This window comes from Phoenix dactylifera, chromosome 1, assembly GCF_051530095.1.
Source record: "Phoenix dactylifera cultivar Ajwa chromosome 1, Ajwa_hap1_PhDact_Kaust_v1.1, whole genome shotgun sequence".
NCBI lineage: Eukaryota > Viridiplantae > Streptophyta > Magnoliopsida > Arecales > Arecaceae > Phoenix > Phoenix dactylifera.
The window spans coordinates 34983801-35007578 of record NC_143190.1 but is presented as its reverse complement, the minus strand read 5'-3'; the positions used below and the strand labels follow the sequence as shown (position 1 = coordinate 35007578).

General features: G+C 46.5%; 1 protein-coding gene and 1 long non-coding RNA gene across 2 annotated transcripts in view; both read left to right on the top strand.

Annotated features, from left to right (window-relative positions):
• The first annotated feature begins 1340 nt into the window (after positions 1-1340).
• On the top strand, positions 1341-4950 carry LOC103707174 (uncharacterized). The gene is made up of 5 exons (XR_016412389.1): positions 1341-1492; positions 1719-1764; positions 1864-2008; positions 4510-4616; positions 4813-4950. It is a non-coding gene; the product is annotated as an uncharacterized LOC103707174 (long non-coding RNA).
• A 281-nt stretch (positions 4951-5231) lies between these two features.
• Positions 5232-23778, top strand: part of LOC103707173 (protein TPX2-like) — a 28826-nt gene continuing 10279 nt past the window's right edge. Inside the window, exon 1 of the mRNA XM_089930577.1 lies at positions 5232-5352. The gene's annotated coding sequence lies outside the window, so the exon portion shown is untranslated. The remainder of the gene's footprint in view (positions 5353-23778) is intronic.

Sequence of the window (23778 nt, the reverse complement as noted above, 5' to 3'; positions counted from 1 at the left end):
TGGACAGCGATAGTTTTAACATAACGTTATAAAAACCGTTACGGTGTTGATGTTGATGTTTGCCGTCAAACATTGTTACAGGTCCCTGACTTCTTATTTATTATTTATTATTATTATTAATTACAACAAACCGTTATAATTTTAATAACAACCGTCCTTTTCACTTGTAAGTTCTTTCAAATAAAAAATATTTTCCAAAATTCAAATCTTTATCTACAAATTCCCTCCAAAAATATTTTTATAATTCACAAAGTATTATTATTTGATAATAATAACCATTATTTTAGTGTATATTTTAATATTAAAAATTTATTTTTTTTAAGACAAGTAACAACTTTATACTGATCAATAACAATTTTTATTTTTATATAAATATTGTGATTATAATTTTGATAATATTTGTGCGCAAATATATAGCCGGCTTTAGATAATTTATAAGTTCCTAACTTTGAAGTTTTACGAAAACTTTGTAGCAGTTTGCAAATTTTTTAAAAGAGATACAATCGCAAAGTCTGCTAGAAAGTCCACAAATGGGCCTTCAATTATTTGTGGGCTACTTTCTAAAATCTTTGTGCAAAAAATGTTGAAAACAAACTTACATCATGTTCTTAACCAAGTTTTCAATTAATTAAAAGTCTCTAGCTTATAAACTCTATATAGATTATGGATATTTTGTGATTACATCATATCCAATTGTTTTTACAGACTTAGTGACCAAGTGGTCATCTTAGCGCATCACTACAAAAACATATGCTTGTGATTAGTATGGTGCACCACTACATGCACCTTGGTGTAGGATATAATTTTTGTGCCATCTAGAGATCTCGAATTCTGCGCATTAGAAAAAATTATTGACTTGTGCTTGTATGTGTTGTTTTGCAGTTGCAATGATCCATTGCTGAACTAATGGATCTGATCCAACCCACAATTTCTTGTTCACTAGTAATATGACATACATCTTGATATAGATATGGATGGATAGAATTACTTAAATTTGGTGGACCAATTCAACTGCAAAGCAATATATGCATACTGCATTGCGGTGGGATTGGTCCATCTGAGATGGTAAAATTGGTCTAACTAATAATTTTTTGTTCACCGGCATCATATCACATAATCACTTAAATCGGCCAAAATGGAGGGCACATATTTCACGAAGAAAAAAATACAATATGCGCGTGCGATAATATATATAACGGTTTTTTTTAAAAGAAAGCTATATAACATTTATTATATGGAATGTTTATTCAAGTCCTCCTTTGACAGCTGGTATACTACACGGATCTGGTGGACCGAAGCTCCGCTCTTATAAATAGGCTCCCACCTTTCCAATTCTGTGTGTCACGTTTCTTCCAGACGATACGGTGAGGAAGAGTCTCAAAGAAAAGGAGGCGGCCGGTCGCTGAGAGGTGGACGAGAGGAATGACCAATGGAAGTCCATGATCCCCGTTCACTCCAAATTCTTCGATGACCAGAACATCTCAGTGCTTTCGTAATTATATCTCTCCTCTCTCTCCTCTCTTTCTTCCCCCTCTCGCTTTTCGTTCTTCCGCCGGGTTTTGAATGAATGCTAAGGGTTTCTGTCCGAGGGTTTCGTCTTGTTTCACTTTTTTGAGTTTAATTATTTCTTATTCCAATGAGGGTTTTCATCGATTCTTGGAGGGTTTTAGTTTAGGGGATTTGATTCTTCGTTGGTTCTTCTTTTTCTTGATTCCTAGAGGATCTTGGTGCATTGCCGGTGGACGTGACGGTACTTTAGATCAGGTTCGGTTTTTCTTTTTCGTGTTTATTTTTAATTTTCATAATGTGCAGTTTTGCTTCGTTAAGTATGAATGAAATTTTTAACCAAAGATAGGCCGGTAGGTGAAGGAAGTATGGACCTTGTCGATGATGGTGGCTTGGATGGGGAGGACTCTGATGGACGTGTTGATGAGAGGAGATGATCAAGAGGATCTGGGGTGTGGTGATGGAAAGAGATAACAGGAAGGAAGTAAAGGAATAGGATATTGTAAGGAGATATGCAAGAGATAAGAAAATTTCCTTTGTTTATATGCTGCTTATTTTAGAATTTTCTGTTAACAAATTCTCAAACCTCAGGGGACTCTGTTGGAAGAGTTCAGCTGCAAATGTATTCTGTTCTAATATTTTATCTTAGAAAATCTGAAAATAATGTATTTTGATGCCAATGAACTTAGTTTTATATCACTACTGTGTTTGCGATAATATTGTGGATAATATTTCTTGCAGTTCTATTCTATTTCATTCAGTGTCACACAAAATCACATAATCTATTCTTGTTCTTCTTCACATATGATGTTTGTTTGTATAGGAACAATATTTTCATATATTCTTTTCTTTAAATCCATTGGTAGTGTGAACTATATATGTATCTGGGAGCAGTGTTTTTTCTTTCTTACACCTGAATCTTTTAATCTTATCTAGGTCCGAAAGTGGGTTGGATTATATCTGACAGTATCTGTTTATGTATCCGATTTGAGTTGAATTTGGATACTATTTTTTTAGTCCGATCGGATCCGGATTCGGATAATCCATTCAAAAATCTTCCGGATACGGATGTGGATGCAGATATACCTGATTTTTCTGGATTCGGATCCGAATCCGGATATCTATATAATAAAGGTAAGTGAAAAGAAGAAGTTTAAGTTAAATTAAATTGGGAAACTAATTAAGCGATAACCAAACCTAAACTAAAAGGAACTCAGATATCGAATGACCGTCACTTAAGATAGTAGCCCGAATACGGCATATCCGATTCGAATAAAATTCTTCGAATCACCCCGCATAAGCGAAAGGCTCAAACTTCTTGTTCGTTCGTTTTGTCCCTTTTTTTTCTTTTCGTCGTCTTTAAGCAATTAGGGTTTGAAAGATCCCATCTACTTTCTAGTTTCTACCTAGTGATTGCAACCGACGACAGTCGTGAGATGCTTTAGAGGCGTTATAGATCCGGTCTACTTTGGTGACGAACAATTTTGAGTAGTATATTCTTTATGAAATTATTAGTTTTTATTATTGATAAATGCTTGTTAAAATTATATTTGTTTTAATTGAATCTTTCTTTTATGATCATATCTTTATTGCTAGTTTCTATTATTGAATTTTGCTCAAATTTGATAAATATCCAAAAAAGTATCTGATTTATATCTGTATTCGGATGAGAAAATATGTATATGTTTAATATCCGATTAGCATTTGTTACCGTTTAGAACAAATATGGATATGCTTAATATCCGATTCGTATCCGTATCCGTTTAGAACAAATATGGATATTAATTTGATATCCATTTAATATTCGTATCCATATCCTTATTTGTTAAAAAATATGGATATATCAATATCCGATCTATATCCGATCCGTTTTCAGCCCTAATCTTATCTCTGTGAAACTGAGGAGAATTTACTACATTGGACTTTTTTTTCAAGTTTTCTTTTATATCGGTCTTGAGTTCCATTTATTTTCTTTCACTTCTTGGGAAGAAAAATTCATATTGCTAATGATCTCTGTCAGTTTAATTTTGACCCTTTTTAACTTAAATTTCTTGAGGTTCTTTAAACCTATTATCTTGTTACATTCATATTTCTAATGATCTCTATCACTTCTTAGCTTGTTACATTCTTCATTTTGCTATTCTTGTACATAATTATCTCTTTAAAACTATTATTTGTCTCATAGTTTGTTCTGGGAAACTGTTTCTTCAGTTGTTGAAACCATAATTACTATCTGGACGCATTGTGTAGCTTTGTGCATTTAATAGTTTTCACTACAATTTTCCAACCATAATGTGATAAAACTATATCTGAGTTTCTGCTTTGTTTTTCTAATGTTTCATTGGTCAGTCTACTGGAATGGGTAGAAATGGTGCGTGATTTCTACCCCTGCTCTGTTCCATATTGGCTTGGAGGCAGGGTCTTGGTTAGTTTTCAACTGGTTGGAATTAAGACAGGAATTACTGTACTGGAACTCGATAAAACTCTGAAAGCTCACCGAAAGAAGAGGTGGTGTCTAAGTTTATCCAGTCATTGTTTATACTTAATGCACTCAAAGTCTGCTCAACCAAGTGCTTCATGAACAGAACACTAGCATTTACAGATTATGCAAGTTATCCTCATTTCAGAGAACTACTTTATTAATCGTGATAGGATGAGCAATTGAGTGACCCTCATTTCAGAGAATACTTTATTAATAGTGATAGGATGAGCAATTGAGTGCAATATGATATTAATTATTCTGGGTACATGTTGCCTATTTTTCTTTTACTTTTGTCGTTTTCTTGTGTGCTCCATGTATATCTTATATTGGATTATCCAATAACTATTGTAATTTTAGAAAGTGATATTTCTTTGTCTAATACTAATGGCTTCAACATTTTCTAGCATTTGTTATATATTATAATATGTTTAAGGATGTTGAAGAGTTTTTAGATGTTAAACTTGGTGTGCGTTATCACAGTTATCTTTTAAATCCTTATATTTGATTTTAAATTTTGTAAGGTGGTGATACACAAAATCAGTGTCTCCGACTGAATGTAAATTGTGAAAGGTGCGTTCAGTGCAAGGAGGGACCATGTCTGTGCATTGGTCTCAGTAAGGATAAACAGGCAGTGACTTGTTCCTCATTCTTTTTCTTTTCTTTTTCAAATTTTAACTCTTTTGGAGGGCTTACAGCTTTCTATACTTACATTACTTTTTCTTTTCTACTAGCACTTGATTATCCGAGGCTGTAATTTCATTTATGATTATTATTAGTCATAATTAATATTTGTGTCTAATTTGTGCGCTGCTGCAAACTTTCAGGACAAGAATGTCAATATGGGGTTCTCTGGAGTGGATGAGCATCCATAATGAAGTGCAGAATTTTCAAGGCACAGCACAAGACTGTAATTGTAACTACCACCAAAAGAGAATTTCCTGCCACTGCTACTCATGATCCTGGTATTTGCAATAAATATTGTCATTTTATGCTATCATCATGCTGCAGTTTATTTGAATCAATGCTGTCTGTGATTTAAATATGCACCAGCATCCCCATAACGTACTAACGAGTTTCAGTTTACATATGCACTCTTTCTGTCATATGTCTTTATGTGATTGAGGGCAGGGCATCAGTAATCTAGCTCGTATGATGCAAGTGGATGGCAGATCTGAGCACCCAAGGGTGTCCTTCTGTCAATGAATGCCGGTCATATCCTTAAACGGATGTCTGTAAAAGGGGAACTGCATGTGATTTGTCGTGAAAAATATGGTGAACAAATATGAGGGGTGGTTAGGTTGCTGAGAAGGGTCTGATGAGGGGTTAATGAGGAAAGCATGGAAAAGAGTCCGGGAGCATTACAGGTCAGTTATTCTAGATTCTTTGTTTTTTTTTCTTTTTTCCTTGAGTGAAAACATCTATTTTCTCTTGTCTTAGAAAAGCATTAATTTACTCAGTGATGTAGTTTAGGTTGTGACTAAATATTCTATTCACATTACATGTGGTACTGATTATGGTGGCATTTACCTCATTGTACAACAGCATATGAATATGCTTTACATTTGCTGCTTCTAACCCTGCTTTAGAGTCTTTATCTTATTTTGATTTTTCTTTGTAAAATATTTGAATATGCTATACATTTGTTGCTTTTTTCCCTACTATAGTAGATTATCTGGTTTTTATTTGTTTATAAGTGTGTGATGATCTACTTTTGGTCTATGAGTTTATCTTGTCTAACCACAGTTTCTAATATGAGATGCAAATATATATTTGGCTTCTTTTAATCTTACAGTCCTTTCCAACCTGACTCTTCCACTTAGGATCTAATAGTTTTAAAGAGATTTTGTTTTCAAAAAATCTTTGTGCGCAACCTATTCTTCAAAATTAAATGTTGTTCATTTCTTTTATTTCTTAATCATATTCTTACAGTAATGGGTTTTCTTTAAAGAAAATTGAAATAGAGGAAGGTGATGTTGGATTGATACTTTTAACCGAGTAGATGGTAAAGAAAGAGCTAATCTTGATTTAGTGTTGGTGGACATTACAGTAGTTTGGACCTAATATGCTTCCTTTTTTATTTTATATTTTGTCAGGCTTTTATTTACTTTTTTTTTTGTTTCATGCTTGCTTGATCAGAATTAGATGAGAACAAAGGAGAAAAAGAAAACAAAATTTACTGATGCAATTTCCCCTCTTCTTTTTGGGGTATGGTGCAATGTTGGCACTTTGAATGATATACGGGGGTGAAATTTTAACCGAATAGAGGGCAAGGGGTAAAGGCTGTGTGCCGTACGTACACAATGTTGGTGCCATGGAAGGATGGGGAGGACTCTGATGGTAGTAGTGATGAGAAAAGAGGATGAGGATCTTAGGGGTGGTGATGCTAGAAAGGGATGATGAACGGATAGCAAAGAATAGGAGATTGATAATAAGATAACGAGGTAAAAAAATTTCAGTTGTTTATACATTCGTTATTTTAACATTTATCTTTGCCAAAGTAATAAACTTATTCTATGGATAATTTCTCCAAAGTAGGAGGCTGTGTTTGAAAAGTTAGGTGAAAATGCACTATGTTGTAATATATTATTTAAAATATCTGAAAGTAATGTACTTTGATGTCAGTGAACTTAGTATCAATATGACTGATGCATTCAAGACGATATTTTACCTTTCTCAGCCTCTTACTTTTTATTTATAAATTTAAGACGAACTGAAACAATGTAGATATTGTGCCTGCTCTGTGTCTCGTTTGCTTGGAGGCATAGTCTTGGTAAACTTTCAAGCGATGAAAAGCAAGAATAAAGTTGATGTATTGGAACTCGACAAAACCTTGATAGCCCATCAAAGATAGATGTGGCGCCATGGTATTATATCATTATTTATACTTCATGCACTCACAGCCAGCTGAAGCAAGTGACTTACGAACTGACAACTAGCAACTACTGGTAATATAGCTTCCTAGGTTAGAAAATTTATACCTTAGCAATAGTGATAGGATGAGCAATGACGTACCTATTTTTGCTTTGTTGTCTGTTTTTCTTGTGTATACCATACACATCAGACGTTGGATTCTTTTTCCTAATCCAAGAATCATAGTAAGTTTAGAATCATTATTTTGTATGATTCTTGCAGCTTCCGCATTTGATATTCACTGGATTTTGGTGAGGGGAGAGAGGATGCTTCCTTTGGCTAGGCTTCTTGGTGGGGGAGGAGGGAAGAGGAGAGATTCTTGATGGAGCTGAGACTAATAGTAGTGGCGAGGGGCAGGGAAGGGAGAGGGATTTGGAGGAAGACATAGCATTTGAGGCGGCGGCGGCACAACATCCTGTGTGGCTTGATATTAGGATGGGCTAATTACTTCTGGTTACATCCACTAGGAAAATGATCAGTCTCGTGAACTCGAGAGTAATTTTTAACCTCCACCGGGTGCTTTGTAGTATTTTGCACCTGTATTTGTATATTCTGAACCCCTGACGGTTCTTGGGGTCACTGTGTAAAAACATGTAAAATATAATTAAAAACAGGTCCCCTTATTGAAGGATATTGTGAACTTTCATGCATTAATTATTATTTGTAGTTAATAGTTAGCTGGTCCAAGTTAGCTAAAGTAAGCCTTAGGTTCAATGAAATTAAATTGTCTTTGGGTGGTTTAGTTTTCAACCTGGGTCATGTAGTCATGGAAAATGGCTGGTACCTCTCTTTGAATTGAAGTCTTATTTGGTCCTATAATGTAACACAAAGCTAGTTGGAGAGGCATCCATAGTTCATTTTCTTAAGGCATCTTGTAAAGCGACGAATTTTTTATATGTTTTTTTCTCTCTAATATTTTTCTTACCCTCTTCTGACTTTTATTCTTTTAGTTGATTAATGCTTGTTTTGGATCTTGCGTGGGCATGTTTAATCCACACCGAAAAGCGTGCCATTTTACACCCTTATTATTATTAGTCACAGTAAGTGTGTATTTCTTGACCGCAAAATGCTTTTGAGATTAGTAGATTAGTGATCCCTATATAGAATATGTGAAACAAAAAAAATAATATTGGTTCTTACAAATGTAATTATATCTAAGTTCAGAATTTGTACAGTCGCCGTCTCACTGTATAAAATATCTGAAAGAAAAATACAAGTGCAATTAGTCCTAAATGATTTTCAATTATTTGAAGTAAAGAGTTTGCATTTGTACATGCAAAGTCTCAAACGTTGTCTGCTTAACTAAGTACGACATATGTTAAGAAAATTATGTATAAATATTTCTCATAAAAAGAAAATTATTTATAAATCCCTTATTAAACATAGATAACTTGTTATTTTAGCCTTCTTTTATTTTCTAGTGTAGCAGGTAACGTAGTCTACACACGATCTCTTTGGTGAGAAAGAAGAATAGTGAAGGGGAATACGAGTCAAATAAACAAGAGTTGTTCTCTCTTTCCTTTGAAGAAATGCTTTTCCTTTTCAACATTGATCATTTGACTTAGCTTGATTGGCCTGATCTAAAGTGAAATTTTATCTTATTTCATGCGATCCAAGGTTCAATCTTTTGTTTATTATGCGTAATAGATTTTTCTACTGTAAAGTTGGTGAAAAGTGGCTTGACATTAGCTTTAGACCATGTTATAATTCAGTACAACATTTTTATAAATTGAAACATCTTTGGATGAATGCCCATGTTATGGTACGTCATGGTGGCGATGATCCTCATGTTCACATTGATCCTCGATAGATAGCAATGAGGAGGGTAAGCATTAGACAAAATCTACTGTAGATTCATAGAGCTTATTCCTTTGTTGGGTCCAATGAGAGGCCATGGTCAATAATGTCCAATAGTAGATTAGATGAATTCAGTAATCTTCTCTAGCCCAAAACTCTTTAGCTCACCATTGAGTTAAACGACCAACATCAATTACAATATTAAGGCTATGTCACATGGGTATAGATATCATAAGTAAAGGAGTTTAGGAGTCACAATGCCAGCTATATTGCTATTGTAGTGGCCTCCATCCCATAAACAAAGAAATACCTCTTATTAGAAAAAACATTCATCTTTTATTTTTCTTGGTATACTGTGATCATTATGACTTCCAACCATCAAACCCGTCCCTAATATCTAATTTTCTTTATGCATAAAAAGCTCCACCTAATTGAGTCACTTAGATCTGTCTACTAATACAATTCAATAAGTGCTTCCTTTGTGTCAAATTACACAAGATAACCCACAGGTCTAATAGGTGTCACGAGATCCAAAGCCAGATTCAAAAAAACCCTTGAATTGTGCAAAATTAGAATGGCATAGGGGGCCCACCGCTTTTGGTTTCAGCCATGCGACACCCATCCAAGATCATTTCTTGCATTGAGCTTCATCTGTATTCGGCGGGCTAGATCGCTTCGATATGGCCCAATTTGCCGACTTCATCCCAGAAATGCACCTTATGGATCCTCCAATTCGAGGAAGGGACTTCACGTGGTCAAATTATCATGAGAATGTATTCCTTTGCCAAGTTATACCGCTTTATACTCTCTACTGATTACGAAGTTTCGCATCCACTTTGCTATGTGCATGCTTTGCCAAAGGCCCAAAGCCAACTCCTGACTGCATCCTCATTTGCCTTTATGATGGAAACATATACTCTGGTCCAGCCTTTCCGTTTCGAGTTGCTTTGGCTACAATAAACCAATTTGCACTGCCTAATCCCCTTACTAGTGGGATCTAACCCACCGCGGCCTAGCTGCAATCTTGGTGCGCAAGACTGAAAGGCACACGGAGTCAATTCCAGGTGCACAACATAGTCCGCAAGCAAAAAGAATCTATGGCACCACTACATGAAACTGATGCTCTTGAAGAGTAATGGGATTTGATGGCAGCTGAACCTTCTCAGCGTTGCACTATCAAAGAGTGGCTGGAAAGTTCAGCGCACCAAGGCGAGTTGTCATGGAAACAACGTTTGTGTCAAATGGGCTGCACCATGGTGACAAAACATGGCTTATCTGGAATGGCAAATTGTTGCCGTCACCAAAATAATATATCGGTTAACGCAAATCATGGGATCATGCTAAATGAGATTGCAGGGGAGTTTACAAACGTTTTCTTTAATTGAAAAGATTTTGAATACTTATATAAAACTAAAAAATTTAAAAAATATTTTTCAGCTAGCTTTTTTTTTTAGTGACGTTTTGGATTATTACAAATAATATCATAGTAGATTCGGCTCATAATTAATGTGGACTAGAGGGTACTGCAGCACAAACTTATTGATACTGACCACGGATTGATTATAGTGCTTGTGATTAGATTTGGATGAATTTATATTCTTAGTCTGACAAGGATATTAGGCTTAAACGAGGAAAGTATATAAGGATTCCTATAAGTGTGTATATAGTTCTATATTGATTATTCGTCAGAAAGAAATTGAGTATTTATATAGAATTAAGAAATCTAAAAAATATTTTTAAACTAGTATTTTTTGGATAAGGTTCTGGATTATTACACTGTCAACGTCAATTTATCCTCCTTTATCCAAGGATGAAGCAAAGATGCGGTTTTTGAGCTTGGATTGGAGAAGGCTCTAGGACCACTCGGGTTCGAATTGAATAGGAAAAAGACATCTCCTGGGAGAAAAAAAATATGTACCGACCAATCAGCCTTCCCGATGGGATCATAAGAGCCATCACCGCAATTGCTAGTCAATCGTCTTAAATCTGTCATGGTGGAGCCTGACAAGCACCACCCAATTGACCTTTTTGCATGACAGATGTATCCTTGATAGCTTCATCACTTCTCATTAGATGTACTGAGAGATTTCAACCAAGTCAACTGGCAATTCCTTCTCACACTTCTATCCGGGAACGGGGTTTTACAAGTAACTTGTGCTCCTTGATCAGATCAATCCTTCTCACCAGCAATTCATCCACCTCGCTAAAATAACGAGCGTGGCCCCTGTTCGCGCGCCAGCGCGGGCTATCATATTCGTAGAACGGACAGAAATTTGGGGTTCTTACGGGTCTAGACCCTGAACCACCATTTGAGGGGGGAAAGCTGCCAATCAATTATCCTGGCTTGCCTTCTTTGCATGAAAGAGGACTCTCCAAACAGCACTGGCAGCCTCCTATTTGCCGACTTGACCCCAAACTGGCGGGATGTAAAGGCTCCACTCTCTCTTGAGGCGAAAGGTTGACATTGGTCAACTCAGTCCTATCGGTGATCGCACAGTACTACATGTCGGTATTCCTTCCACCCATTTGGATGATCGAGCAACTGGACCTTATCCACCAATCCTTTTTTTTGGAAGGGATCTATCCCAATATCAGCTGGCTTCTGCCTCATTAATTGGAGGAAATGTTGGATGCCGGAGCAGCAGGAAGGACTTGGAATCAAAAACTTCAACCAAAAATGAACCTAGCTTTACTAGGTGGGGACTTGTACCATACCATGCTCCAGCAAAGGCTATTGCTAGCAAAACATTACACAAGAAGACCGCCTCGATTACACGTCTTCGCTGCTTTGACAGTTTCTTTCATGCAGATCGAAAATCCATACAGGAGATAGAGCAATAATAAGGGCATGTTTGGTTGGAAGAAGTTGGGCTTTGGAATGGAAATGAGAATGAGTGGCTCTTATTCCAGTTATTTGATAGGAGGGGGTTTCATTTCCATTCCTATTCCAGAGAAAAAGTCCCATTTTCTCAAATTTAATCTAGGCTTTCTTCTAATATTCAAATTCCATTTCGAATTAACCAAACGCGCCCTACGGTATTTTGGAAAGACCCTGTTGGGGAAATATGCTTTTCCCCCAGCAACATAATTATTCCTAAGAGGCCGCACAACCGCCGACTTGGGACAGCCGAGGTCGGCGTCCGACCTCCGACCTCAGAACCTCCGACACCTGAGGTCTATTCTTGTCGACTACCCACGACGGCCGTACCCCTCCGAGGTCCGGCCGAGGGCCATATCCTGCCACTGCCCCGGCATTTATTGCGCACGACCTCTGCAAACCCTCGGTTCACTCAACAATTAATGTGGATCTCCAGCTCACTCAACAATTAATACGGATCTCCAACTTATTCCACCATTAATGCGCGTGGCTCCTGTTATCTACGGACCCGCAACTCTCCACGGCAAGTCAGCCCAGCAGAGTCCAATCAACGATGATAAGTCTCTGATCTCGGCCTTACCCCCGACATCAATGCAATGATTCGTCCGATCGCGTGCCGCCTCGGGTCGTACGACGACCTCACCTCCGACATCAATGTAATGATTCACCTGATCGTGCGCCGATCTGAGCAACATGCCGAGCCGTACAATGGCCTTGCCCCATCACATCACAGGTAAACCGACCCCCCTATAAAAGGGAGCCCTTGCTTCTCAGAGGGGGGTTGGAGACTGGGCACTCTACAAATACTATTCTTCTTCTTCTCTTACACGATTTGCCCCCTCTGACTTAAGCATCGGAGGGCCGGCGCCGGAAGACCCGGCCACCGGCTTTCCTGCAGGCACCCGGACGGAGGACGCCGCCCGCCGACGGACCGCCGCTCCCCTGTGAGCACCTGCCGCTCCCTCTCTTCGACCGACGATCGCCCCCGGGTCCAATTTCCAGCAACAGTTGGCGCTAGAGGAAGGGACCGAGTAGCGATCATTAAGTTGAGAAGCAAGGGAGCCTCCAACATCTCCCGGCGTCCCCCGCAGAGTCCTGGACATTCCGTCCAGAATTCACTCACTCCGGCTGACCCAGCTCCTCAGGTCCAGCCGGAGCAGTTCAATGCCCTGATACAGCAAGTCCAGGCCCTGGCCGCCGCCGTTCAAGGCCTGCGGCGCGAGGAGGCCTTACCAATGCTCCCCCCGCAGGCCCAGGTCCTGCCAGAATTTCCTCCCAACGGCCCGGTTCTCCCAGGCCAGAACTTGCATGGCTCCTCCAGAGCCAACAATGAAGAGCGGACTTCTCCCCAGAGAGAGCTACCGGGGGAAGATCTCAACAGAAGACCCCAACCCTCTGAGGCTGAGTCAGCCCCAGACCACCGTGAGCCGGAGCAGACCACGGTGACAATCCCACGGGTTGGGGAGCTCGACAGGAAAGTTGAGCATTTGGAGCGCCAAATCGCAGCGCTCCACAGTAGGAAGGCAAGGCAGGAGGGAGACTTCGAGTTCACCACCAAATCCCCTTTCTCCCGCCAGATCGAGGATGAGCCGGTCCCCGCGAGGTTCAAAATGCCTCAGGTGGAGCCCTACAGCGGAATTACCGACCCCCTCGACCACTTGGAGAGCTACCGAGCCCTCATGGCTCTACAAGGATCCTCGGAGGCCGTACTTTGTAAGGCCTTCCCAATGACTCTTCGAGGGACAGCTCGGCTTTGGTTTTCTGGACTAAAGCCGAACACGGTGTCCTCCTTCGAGCAACTCGGCAGGCAGTTCGCTACCAATTTTGCCGCCAGCCGACGCCACCGACGGACGTCAGACTCCCTCCTGGACATCAAGCAGAAGGAGGGGGAATCCCTCAAGGAGTATCTGGACCGTTTTACTGCCGCCACGTGGGAAGTTCGCGAGCTAGACCAGTCAATAGCCATGTCAGCTCTGAAGACTGGAGTTCACTCCTACCGATTCCTCTTCTCCATTGAGAAGAGCTTCCCGGCCGACTTCACCGAAATGTTGGCCCGAGCCCGGAAGTACGCCAAGGCCGAGGAGGCAGTTGCCTCCAGGCGGGGAGCGATTGAGCCCGCCTCAAGGAAGCAGAAGAAACGCCGCGAGGAGCGCGGCCGACAAAGGAGCCAATCCCCCCGTCGAGAGAAGAAGCTCCCCCGACTGAGGAGCCCGCCTCGGCAGTAGGGACGACCTCAGCGGAGGACTCCACCTCGACCAAGGTCTCCACCGCGGCCTCGGACGTACCCAGGGAGGTACAAGAACTATACACCTGTCAATGCCCCTCGGGCCGAGATCTTGATGGAAATCGAGGGTCGGGATTTCTTCCGACCCCCGCCTCCTATGCGGGATACTGGAGTTCCCCGCAATCCCAGGAAGTACTGCCGCTTCCACCGAGACCGTGGGCACGACACGGAGGATTGCTTCCAGCTCCGGGACGAGATAGAGACGCTCATCCGCCGGGGAGTACTCAATCGGTTCGTGAGAAACCGACGTGAGGAAAGAAGGCCGACGGAAAATGCCACACTGCCCGAGAACCCGGACGACAACAGGCCTATCGCCGGCACCATCAATATGATCGGAGGAGCCTCGGTAGGAGCAGCTGCCCAGGGAGCCCCCCGAAGCGCCTGCGTGCTGATGAAGTCATCTCGTTCTCGGACGAGGACTTGGAAGGGGTTGAGACCCCCCACGATGACGCTGTGGTCATCTCTATGATTGTAAACAGGTTGGATGTAAAATGTGTCCTAGTTGACAATGGAAGTTCAGCCAACATTTTGTACTATCATGCCTACCAAAAAATGGGGTTGCCAGAAGGACATCTCCGAAAAATCAATACCCCACTGGTTGGGTTCACCGGGGATTCGGTCCCAGTTGAAGGTGAGGCCAGCTTCCTTGTCACAGTTGGCCTCGCTCTCCGGGAGAGCACTGTGAGGACGGACTTCCTTGTGGTCCGCCTGCCCTCAGTCTACAATGCCATCCTTGGGCGGCTAGGGCTAAACGCCCTCCGAGCCATGGTCTCAACCCGTCATCTGCTCATGCGGTTCCCCGCCGGCCAAGGAGTAGGCGAGGTCCGTGGAGACCAGTTGGTTGCCAAGCAATGCTACATGGCGGCCTACCGAGTAAGGCAACTGACCGAGGCGCCGATTCAGCCAACAGGCCCCTCACTACCCATAGAAACCATGGATGCGAGGGACACCCTTTGGAAGAAGCAAGTAGAGCCTGGTGAGCTTCTTGTTCAAATTCCACTACGAGAAAATTTTTCCGAGCTAACTGTGCAGGTCGGCTCCGGCCTTGGCGCCCGCGAGAGGAATCACCTCATCAGCTTCCTGCGGGACAATGCTGATATCTTCGCCTGGTCGCCCGCGGACGTACCGGAAACTGACCCTGAGGTCATGGTCCATCGACTTCAGGTGAAGCCGACTAGCAGACCTGTAAAGCAGAAGAAAAGAGGCTCCGCCCCGGAACGGCAACGAGCTGCGGCCGAGGAGGTGGATAAACTCCTTGAAGCCGGCTTCATCCGGGAGGTCTCTTACCCAGATTGGCTCACCAACGTAGTCCTCGTAAAGAAGGCCAACGGAAAATGGCGCATGTGCGTGGACTACACCGACCTGAACAAGGCTTGCCCAAAAGACAGTTTCCCTCTCCCAAGCATCGACCAGCTCGTCGATTCCACTTCAGGACACCAACTGCTGACTTTTATGGACGCCTTCTCGGGGTACAATCAAATTCGAATGGTGCCAGAAGACGAGGAGAAGACGGCCTTCATCACCGACAAGGGCACCTATTGCTACAAGGTGATGCCCTTCGGCCTGAAGAACGCTGGAGCCACCTATCAGAGGCTGGTCAGCCAAATTTTTAAAGACCAGATCGGCCGGAATATGGAAGTTTACGTGGACGACATGCTGGTGAAGAGTCGAGCGGCGGAGCACCATATAGCTGACCTCAACGAAACGTTCTCCAAGCTCAGGAGATACCGAATGAAGCTCAACCCAGCGAAGTGCGCGTTCGGAGTCACCTCGGGCAAGTTCCTGGGCTTCATAGTAACCCAGCGCGGAATCGAAGCCAACCCCGAGAAAATCCGAGCGCTGCAAGAAATGGCGCCCCCGAGGACAGTCAAGGAGGTGCAGCGGCTTACCGGACGGGTCGCCGCCTTGGGGAGATTTGTCTCCCGATCGGCTGAGCGCTGCCTCCCATTCTTCAAGATCCTCAAATGGCCAAAGGACTTCCAGTGGTCAGAAAAATGCCAGCAGACCTTTGAAGAGCTCAAAAGCCTTCTGGCCTCTCCCCCGCTGCTCACCAAGCCTCAAAGGGACAAAGTCCTTTACTTATACCTGGCCGTCTCTCCAGTTGCAGTGAGCTCAGTCCTCGTCCGGAAAGAGGACAAGCTCCAAAAGCCGGTCTACTACGTCAGCCGGGTCCTCAGGGATGCTGAGACCCGATACTCCAAACTTGAGAAGACGATCTTCGCTCTTATTATTTCCACTCGGAGACTCAGGCCTTACTTCCAAGCCCACACAATAACCATATTGACCGACTAACCTATGAAGCAAATACTCCAAAGGTTGGATCGTGCGGGGAGGATCGCCAAATGGGCGGTCGAGCTCCGAGAATTTGACCTCGAATATCGACCTAGGCCGGCTATCAAAGCTCAAATACTCGCCGACTTCATCGTAGAGTGCACCCTGCCGGACGACCCCGAGCTGCCATCCGTATCCACAGAGGAAGCCCCAAGGCTACCATGGGTCCTACACTCGGACGGGTCTTCAACTTCGGGGGGTAGCGGGGCTGGACTCATCCTTACCAGCCCAGATGGAGTGGTGGCTGAGCAAGCCTTGCGCCTCGAGTTCCCGGCCTCGAACAACGAGGCTGAGTATGAGGCTCTCATCGCCGGGCTCAAGTTAGCAAAGGAGCTGAAAGTAGAAGACCTGAAGGCCTTCAGTGATTCCCAGCTGGTGGTAAGCCAGATTCAGGAGGATTTTGAAGCAAAAGAGCCATCCATGCATAAGTATCTCCAAAAAGTGCGGGAACTCGTGTCCACCCTGAGCTCTTTCAGTATCCAGCACATTCCCAGAGCGGAGAATCTCAGGGCAGACCAGTTGTCCAAACTGGCGACCTCCCGCATGAGCGAGCTTTCCAAGGGGACAACGCTCGAGTACCTTCAGACCCCCAGTACGGAGGAACCCGAGCCCACCATGTGCATCGACTCCGAGCCGAGCTGGATCGACGGGTTCGTCCGCTATCTCCAAGACGGAACCCTCCCACATGACGAGACAGAGGCTCGCCGGGTCAAGCGCCAAGCTACACGGTATGTCCTATATGAAAACAGACTCTATCGTCGATCGTTTACTTCTCCTCTTCTCAGATGCCTCCGCCCCTCTGAGGCGGACTATGCCCTCCGAGAGGTCCATGAAAGAATCTGCGGAAATCACCTGGGGGGTCGGGCGTTAGCCCATAAGATCCTGCGGCAAGGATATTACTGGCCCACGCTCCAGAAAGATGCGACGGATTTCGTCCGGAAGTGTGACCGGTGCCAACGGAATGCTAACATCCAACGCCGACCTTCAGCCTTGCTGACTTCAATCATCGCCCCCTGGCCGTTTGCCCAATGGGGGATTGACATTCTGGGGCCCTTCTCTCTAGCCACTGGGCAAAGAAAATTCCTGGTCGTCTCCATCGACTACTTCACTAAATGGGTCGAAGCCGAACCTGTAGCCCGGATCACCGAGCAAAAGATGCGGGACTTCGTGTGGAAGTCCATAATTTGCAGATTCGAACTTCCTCATATCCTTATATCCGACAATGGCCGGCAGTTCGACAATGTCCACTTCAGAAAATTTTGCTCTGAGCTCGGCATTGACCACCGCTTCACCTCGGTCGCCCATCCCCAGACAAACGGAAAAACTGAGGTAACTAATCGTACCATTTTGCAGGGACTCAAAGCTAGGCTTGATCGGTCCAAAGGACAGTGGGTCGAGGACTTGTACAACGTCCTCTGGGCGTACCGAACTACGTTCCGACTGCCCACGGGAGAGACCCCCTTCAACCTAGCATACGGCACTGAGGCCGTCATCCCGCTGGAAATCGGCCTCCCTTCTTCAAGGGTGGAGCATTACGACCCCGACACCAATTCTTTCCGGCTCAGGAACAACTTGGACCTTGTTGAAGAGACACGAGAGGTCGCCCGGGTCCGTATGACGAGATATCAACAGAGAACGGCCCAATACTACAACTCCAGAGTCAAGCCCAAGCTCTTCAAAGTAGGGGACCTCGTCCTCAGGAGAGCCGAGGCTTCTCAACCGAACGAGCAGGGAAAGCTCGCCCCAAATTGAGAAGGGCCGTATCAGATCGCCCGAATACAACGACCCGGAGCATACAAGTTGAAATCCCTAGAGGGAACTCCAATTCCGCGAAGCTGGAACTCCGAGAATCTACGAATATTCCTCGACTAAAATCGGGATGCCTCGAGGCTCGACCGTAGAGTCCCAAACTCCCTCGACCTCGGGAAGTATCGCAGGACGATGAAATGTCGACTTGACGCAAGACCCCTCGACTAAGGTCGGGATGCCCCGAGGGTCGACCGTAGAGTCCCAAACTTCCTCGACCTCGGGAAGCGTCGCAGGTCGATAGAGCATGCCCAGACCCATCGACCTGACGAACGATTCCTCGACTAAGGTCGGGATGCCCCGAGGGTCGACCGTAGAGTTCCAAACTCCCTCGATCTCAGAAAGCGTCGCAGGTCGATAGAGCGTGCCCAGACCCATCGACCTGACGAACGATTCTTCGACTAAGGTCGGGATGTCCCGAGGGTCGACCGTAGAGTCCCAAACTCCCTCGACCTCGGGAAGCGTCGCAGGTCGATAGAGCGTGCCCAGACCCATCGACCTGACGAACGATTCCTCGACTAAGGTCGGGATGCCCCGAGGGTCGACCGTAGAGTCCCAAACTCCCTCGACCTCGGGAAGCGTCGCAGGTCGATAGAGCGTGCCCAGACCCATCGACCTGACGAACGATTCCTCGACTAAGGTCGGGATGCCCCGAGGGTCGACCGTAGAGTCCCAAACTCCCTCGACCTCGGAAAGCGTCGCAGGTCGATAGAGCGTGCCCAGACCCATCGACCTGATGAACGATTCCTCGACTAAGGTCGAGATGCCCCGAGGATCGACCGTAGAGTCCCAAACTCTCTCGACCTCGGGATGCATCGCAGGTCGGCAGAGCGTTCCCAGGATCACCGACCTGACGTAAGATTCCTCGACCAAGGTCGGGATGCCCCGAGGTTCGACCGTAGAGTCCCAAACTCCCTTGATCTCGGGAAGAGTCGCGGATCAATAAAATCTTCCCAGATCCTCTCAACTTCGGCGGGCGTCATCGGGTCCGTGAGAAGCCCGAGCCCCCCCCAACAAGTCAAAGAATGACTCCGAAAGTCGATGAGGAAGGGGAACAACCCACTCCGCTATGTGGGGCACAACTCTGGGAATGCAAAAGGTACATCCAACTCGACACTCTCCTTGTCATATTTTATCTACGCGCTGCTAGCGAAATCTCAGTCAAAGTCGAGACCTTATTTTGGCCAAAGTTGGACTACTCCTATGAGTCGGTTTAAAACTGATCTCCCACCAACATTACGCATACTCCGTTTGTTAAATCTCCACGACAACTTATGCAAGTCCTCGTAAACTAGGGCCCAACTCGGCCCCCATGCGTAGACTCCGATGTCGAGCTATGAAAATGACCTCGATCGCGGGCGTACCGATCGAGTTCAAAGATGCCGAGATATTCTTTAAAAGTCCCGGCCCCGCTCACCGGAACCTCGGCAAAGTCCGAGGACGAAAGTTGAGAAAACCCTGGCGACAACTCGATTATTAGCTCATGCTCCCCCATGGGGGATAGCACCAACCCTTTCTATGGTCCTACCATCTGGGAACCGAGTTCGGAAGATCAACTAAACTCCCCAGATAGTGGCCAGTGCAAATCTGGCATGGCCCCGCTTGGAGGACCAAGGCCCAAGTTCGGTGCCTTACAAACCTAAAAGCCAAATACGGCAACTCTTGCGACTTTAGAGTCCGAGCTGTAAGACTTAGAAAAATTTCCTAAAAACCTAAGCTCGGAGCTTCTTCCGGTTAGCGCGATCGGAACTAGCGGAAGCAAGGGTATATTCGATGAAGAGACGCGCCTCTATTGAGCAACTCGAAAGCTAAGGTATGAAGCGGACCGCTGGTAAGACGATGGGTTGAGATCCCAGCCTCGTTTGCAACAAAAGAAGAAAGAAAGGCAAAGTGACAAAAGGGATTTTTCATTAGCAAAATGCCGAAAGGCTAAGTACAAAATTGGAGGTCGGTCGTTTAACGAATTTGAAGGCCGACCTCATTTATAGTAAAGAGAAGATAAAAGCCTAAGCCCTAAGAGGCGGCAGCAGCGTACGTGTCACCCTCGGGGTCGTCCATGGAGATGACCTGGGGGCCTTCAGCGGGCACGGGCTCGGGGTCTGCAGCAGGTGCCTCCGGAACGCTTTCCGACTCGACCACCGCCGTCGCAGGCTCGGCGGCGTCACACTCATACAACCCCGCCTCGGATGTCAGGATGGCGGGGATGTCGTCCGAATCAGACCCGTAACCCAGGTTCATCCTCGGACGAATTGTTGAGAGGTCGAACTGGGGGCAGATCCGAGCCATCTGCTTCCGAAAGTTGTCGAAGCCCCGGAGGAACCCGTCAACGGTTTCCTCCTCTAACATGTCGCGGAACTCCTCCGACTCCTTGAAGAGCTCCACGGCATTCTCGGCCCGCTCGAGTGCCTTCTTTTTCCGAGCCTCAAGCTGCTCGATCTTGAGGCGGAAGACCCCGCACTCGTACTTGAGGCCCGCGATCTCGGACTGGGCCTCCCCCAATCGCGCCTCCGAGGCGCGCAGAGCCGACTTGGCCAGCGAATGGGCGGCCCTTTCCTCCTCGAGCGCCTCGACCATAGCTAGGCGCCCGGCCTCAGTGGCCTCCCTCCGTGCCTCGGCCTCGGCCAGTGCCGTCTCCAACTCGGCAATTCTTTTCTTAGCTGGCTCCAATTGCCGGCCGAGCTGCTGAGCCTCTTCTTGACACCCTTGGGCGATGAACACCAAGGCGTCGACCTCGTGAATGTGCTGCAAGAGAAAACGGATGAAGCGATTATGAGTCGAAAAACATACAGCGTGTTCGCCAGTAGCTTAAGAAAAGTTGGGAAAGTAGCTTACCAGAACGGTATTGCGGTAGGTACTGTCGACGATCTCTTCCAGCGGCAAGTTCCGGAACTCGGCCCGGTCCGCTGGAAGCATCGCACGCCGAAAAACGGCTCGTGCGACATCGGCGTCGTGTAGAGCAGAACTCCCCTCGAGGAGAGGGGACCCCGGCTCGGCCGATTCCTCCCTTGGCCCCCTTGAAGAGCTCGGCTCTCCCGAACTGGGGACCTCGGGGCCTCTTCTCGGCTCAGGCCCCGATCGTTGCTGGCGGATCGTGGCTGGACCCTCCCGCTGGGCGATGGGGGCAGGGCAAGGAGGGATCGCTGGGCCCGCGTCGCCGGCGGCCCGTGTTCGCCCCTGGTCGGCCGAGGAGGCCCCCGCCTCTAGGCCTCTCGTCCCGGCCGATGTGGAAGCACCGTTCGACCTCGACTTTTTCCGAGGCTGGAGAATGGCCCCCCAGGCCTCGGCCTCTCGCCTCTTTATTCGCGAGAAAAGAGACGTGTTGCTAGTCGGCATGTGGGGAATATCTGAAATCAAAAATTCTCCTAAGTATCAGACCAATGATAGTAAAAAGAAATAACAGACAAAAAAAGAAGGTAATGAAACTACCTTACCCTCAGGGCGTGCCGAACTCAGACCAACGCTCGCCAGGGCGTCCTCCCGTAGGAGCTCGATCAGGTTGTACCCCTTTCCGAGGGCCCGCAAGGAGTCCAGGACCCTCAGCTCCCTCCCCGAGGGCTCGGAGAGTCTGTTGAGGGCCTTCAACTGAGGGTGCCCCCACCTCGGGTTGAACCCCCACGGCGCCTCAGACGCAAGAAAGAAAAATTTCTCCTTCCACTCATGAATAGAGGAAGGGGCACCATGAAAGAGTGACATACCGCCCCGAAAGGCGAAGTACAGCCACTCTGCATCCGCCGGGTTTTTCTTTAATAGAAAACACCGACGGAAGATGCTCACGGAGATCGGGATCCCATGCCCGAGGCACAAGGACAGGAACCCGATTATGGTCCTCCACGAGTTCGGAGCAAGCTGTGCTGGGACGAGCTAGTACTCGACCAGCAAGTTGTTCACGAACTCGTGAACAGGGAACCGCAGGCCGGCCCAGAGCGTCTCGCGGTGAACCGCGATCCGACCTGGGGGCGGCCGCGTCGCCCTATCCTCCGGTCCCGCAGTTTCAAGACGAAACCCGGGCTGAAAGAAGAACCGGGAGCGGATCAACTCCAACTCCTCCCCCGACAGACTCGACCCTACTTCCTCAGGACCGAGACCCATTTTATGGAAAAATAAAATAAAACTGAAGATAGAGGAGGGAGGAGGAAAAGAAACCCTAGCTAGTACAGGGTGGGAACCTACGGGACATCGCCGGAAATCGCTCCGGGCACCGTCGACAAAATTTGGTCGAAGGGTGGAGCAAGGAAGGAGACGGCAAAAATACAAGGCAACCAAATAAAATTCTTAGGGCAGATTCGTGAGGTTTATATAGACCCCCCTGACGGCCCAGATCGACGAGATCGGTTCCCATCCCCCGTCCAGATCGCGCCGCGTGTCGGCCTCAGAAGCCGAAGCACCACATCCACCCCGAATCAATAAGCCGGGTACGAAATCGAGGCGCCGTCCCATCGGATCTCACGGCCTCATCATGGGTCCGCAAAATCGAATCACCTTAAAAGACGAGCGGATGTCGCCCCCGCTCCCTTCATTTAATAAACCTCCGGGACACGTGGAGCGCCGATGTAGCCTCCACCTCCCCAGATCAGTGATCTGCTAATACGAGATCGGAAACGTCCGACCTCAGATCACGCTGCGTGTCCATTTTAAAGCACGAAACGGCATACTTATTTATGAGGGAAGCCTCGACCATGAGATCGAGGCGCCGCCTCGTCGAGCCCAAGGCCCCTCATCATGGGTTCGCCGCACGAAGCGATCTCGGAGATCCAAAAGGCGCCATCCCCGTTGCAGCTGCTTCGGGAAACGTTAGGACGCAGACCCCATCATAAGCTCGCCGGCTAAAGCGACCTCGAAGCGCCAAAGGGCGCAGGTTCCGTTATAAAAGCTCCGAAAAGCGTAAGGGTGCGGACGTGATTCCCTCCGACTTTAATAATGATAATCTCTACTTCCCGCGTCCGAGCCTGCAAGCTGCTCGAACTCGGAAGTCGGGGGTAGTGTTGGGGAAATATGCTTTTCCCCCAGCAACATAATTATTCCTAAGAGGCCGCACAACCGCCGACCTGGGACAGCCGAGGTCGGCGTCCGACCTCCGACCTCAGAACCTCCGACACCCGAGGTCTATTCTTGTCGACTACCCACGACAGCCGTACCCCTCCGAGGTCCGGCCGAGGGCCATATCCTGCCACTGCCCCGGCATTTATTGCGCACGACCCCTGCAAACCCTCGGTTCACTCAACAATTAATGTGGATCTCCGGCTCACTCAACAATTAATGCGGATCTCCAGCTTACTCCACCATTAATGCGCGTGGCTCCTGTTATCTACGGACCCACAACTCTCCACGGCAAGTCAGCCCAGCAGAGTCCAATCAACGATGATAAGTCTCTGATCTCGGCCTTACCCCCGACATTAATGCAATGATTCGCCCGATCGCGTGCCGCCTCGGGTCGTACGACGACCTCACCTCCGACATCAATGTAATGATTCACCTGATCGTGCGCCGATCTGAGCAACATGCCGAGCCGTACAATGGCCTTGCCCCATCATATCACAGGTAAACCGACCCCCCCTATAAAAGGGAGCCCTTGCTTCTCAGAGGGGGGTTGGAGACTGGGCACTCTACAAATACTATTCTTCTTCTTCTCTTACACGATTTGCCCCCCTCTGACTTAAGCATCGGAGGGCCGGCGCCGGAAGACCCGGCCACCGGCTTTCCTGCAGGCACCCGGACGGAGGACGCCGCCCGCCGACGGACCGCCGCTCCCTGTGAGCACCTGCCGCTCCCTCTCTTCGACCAACG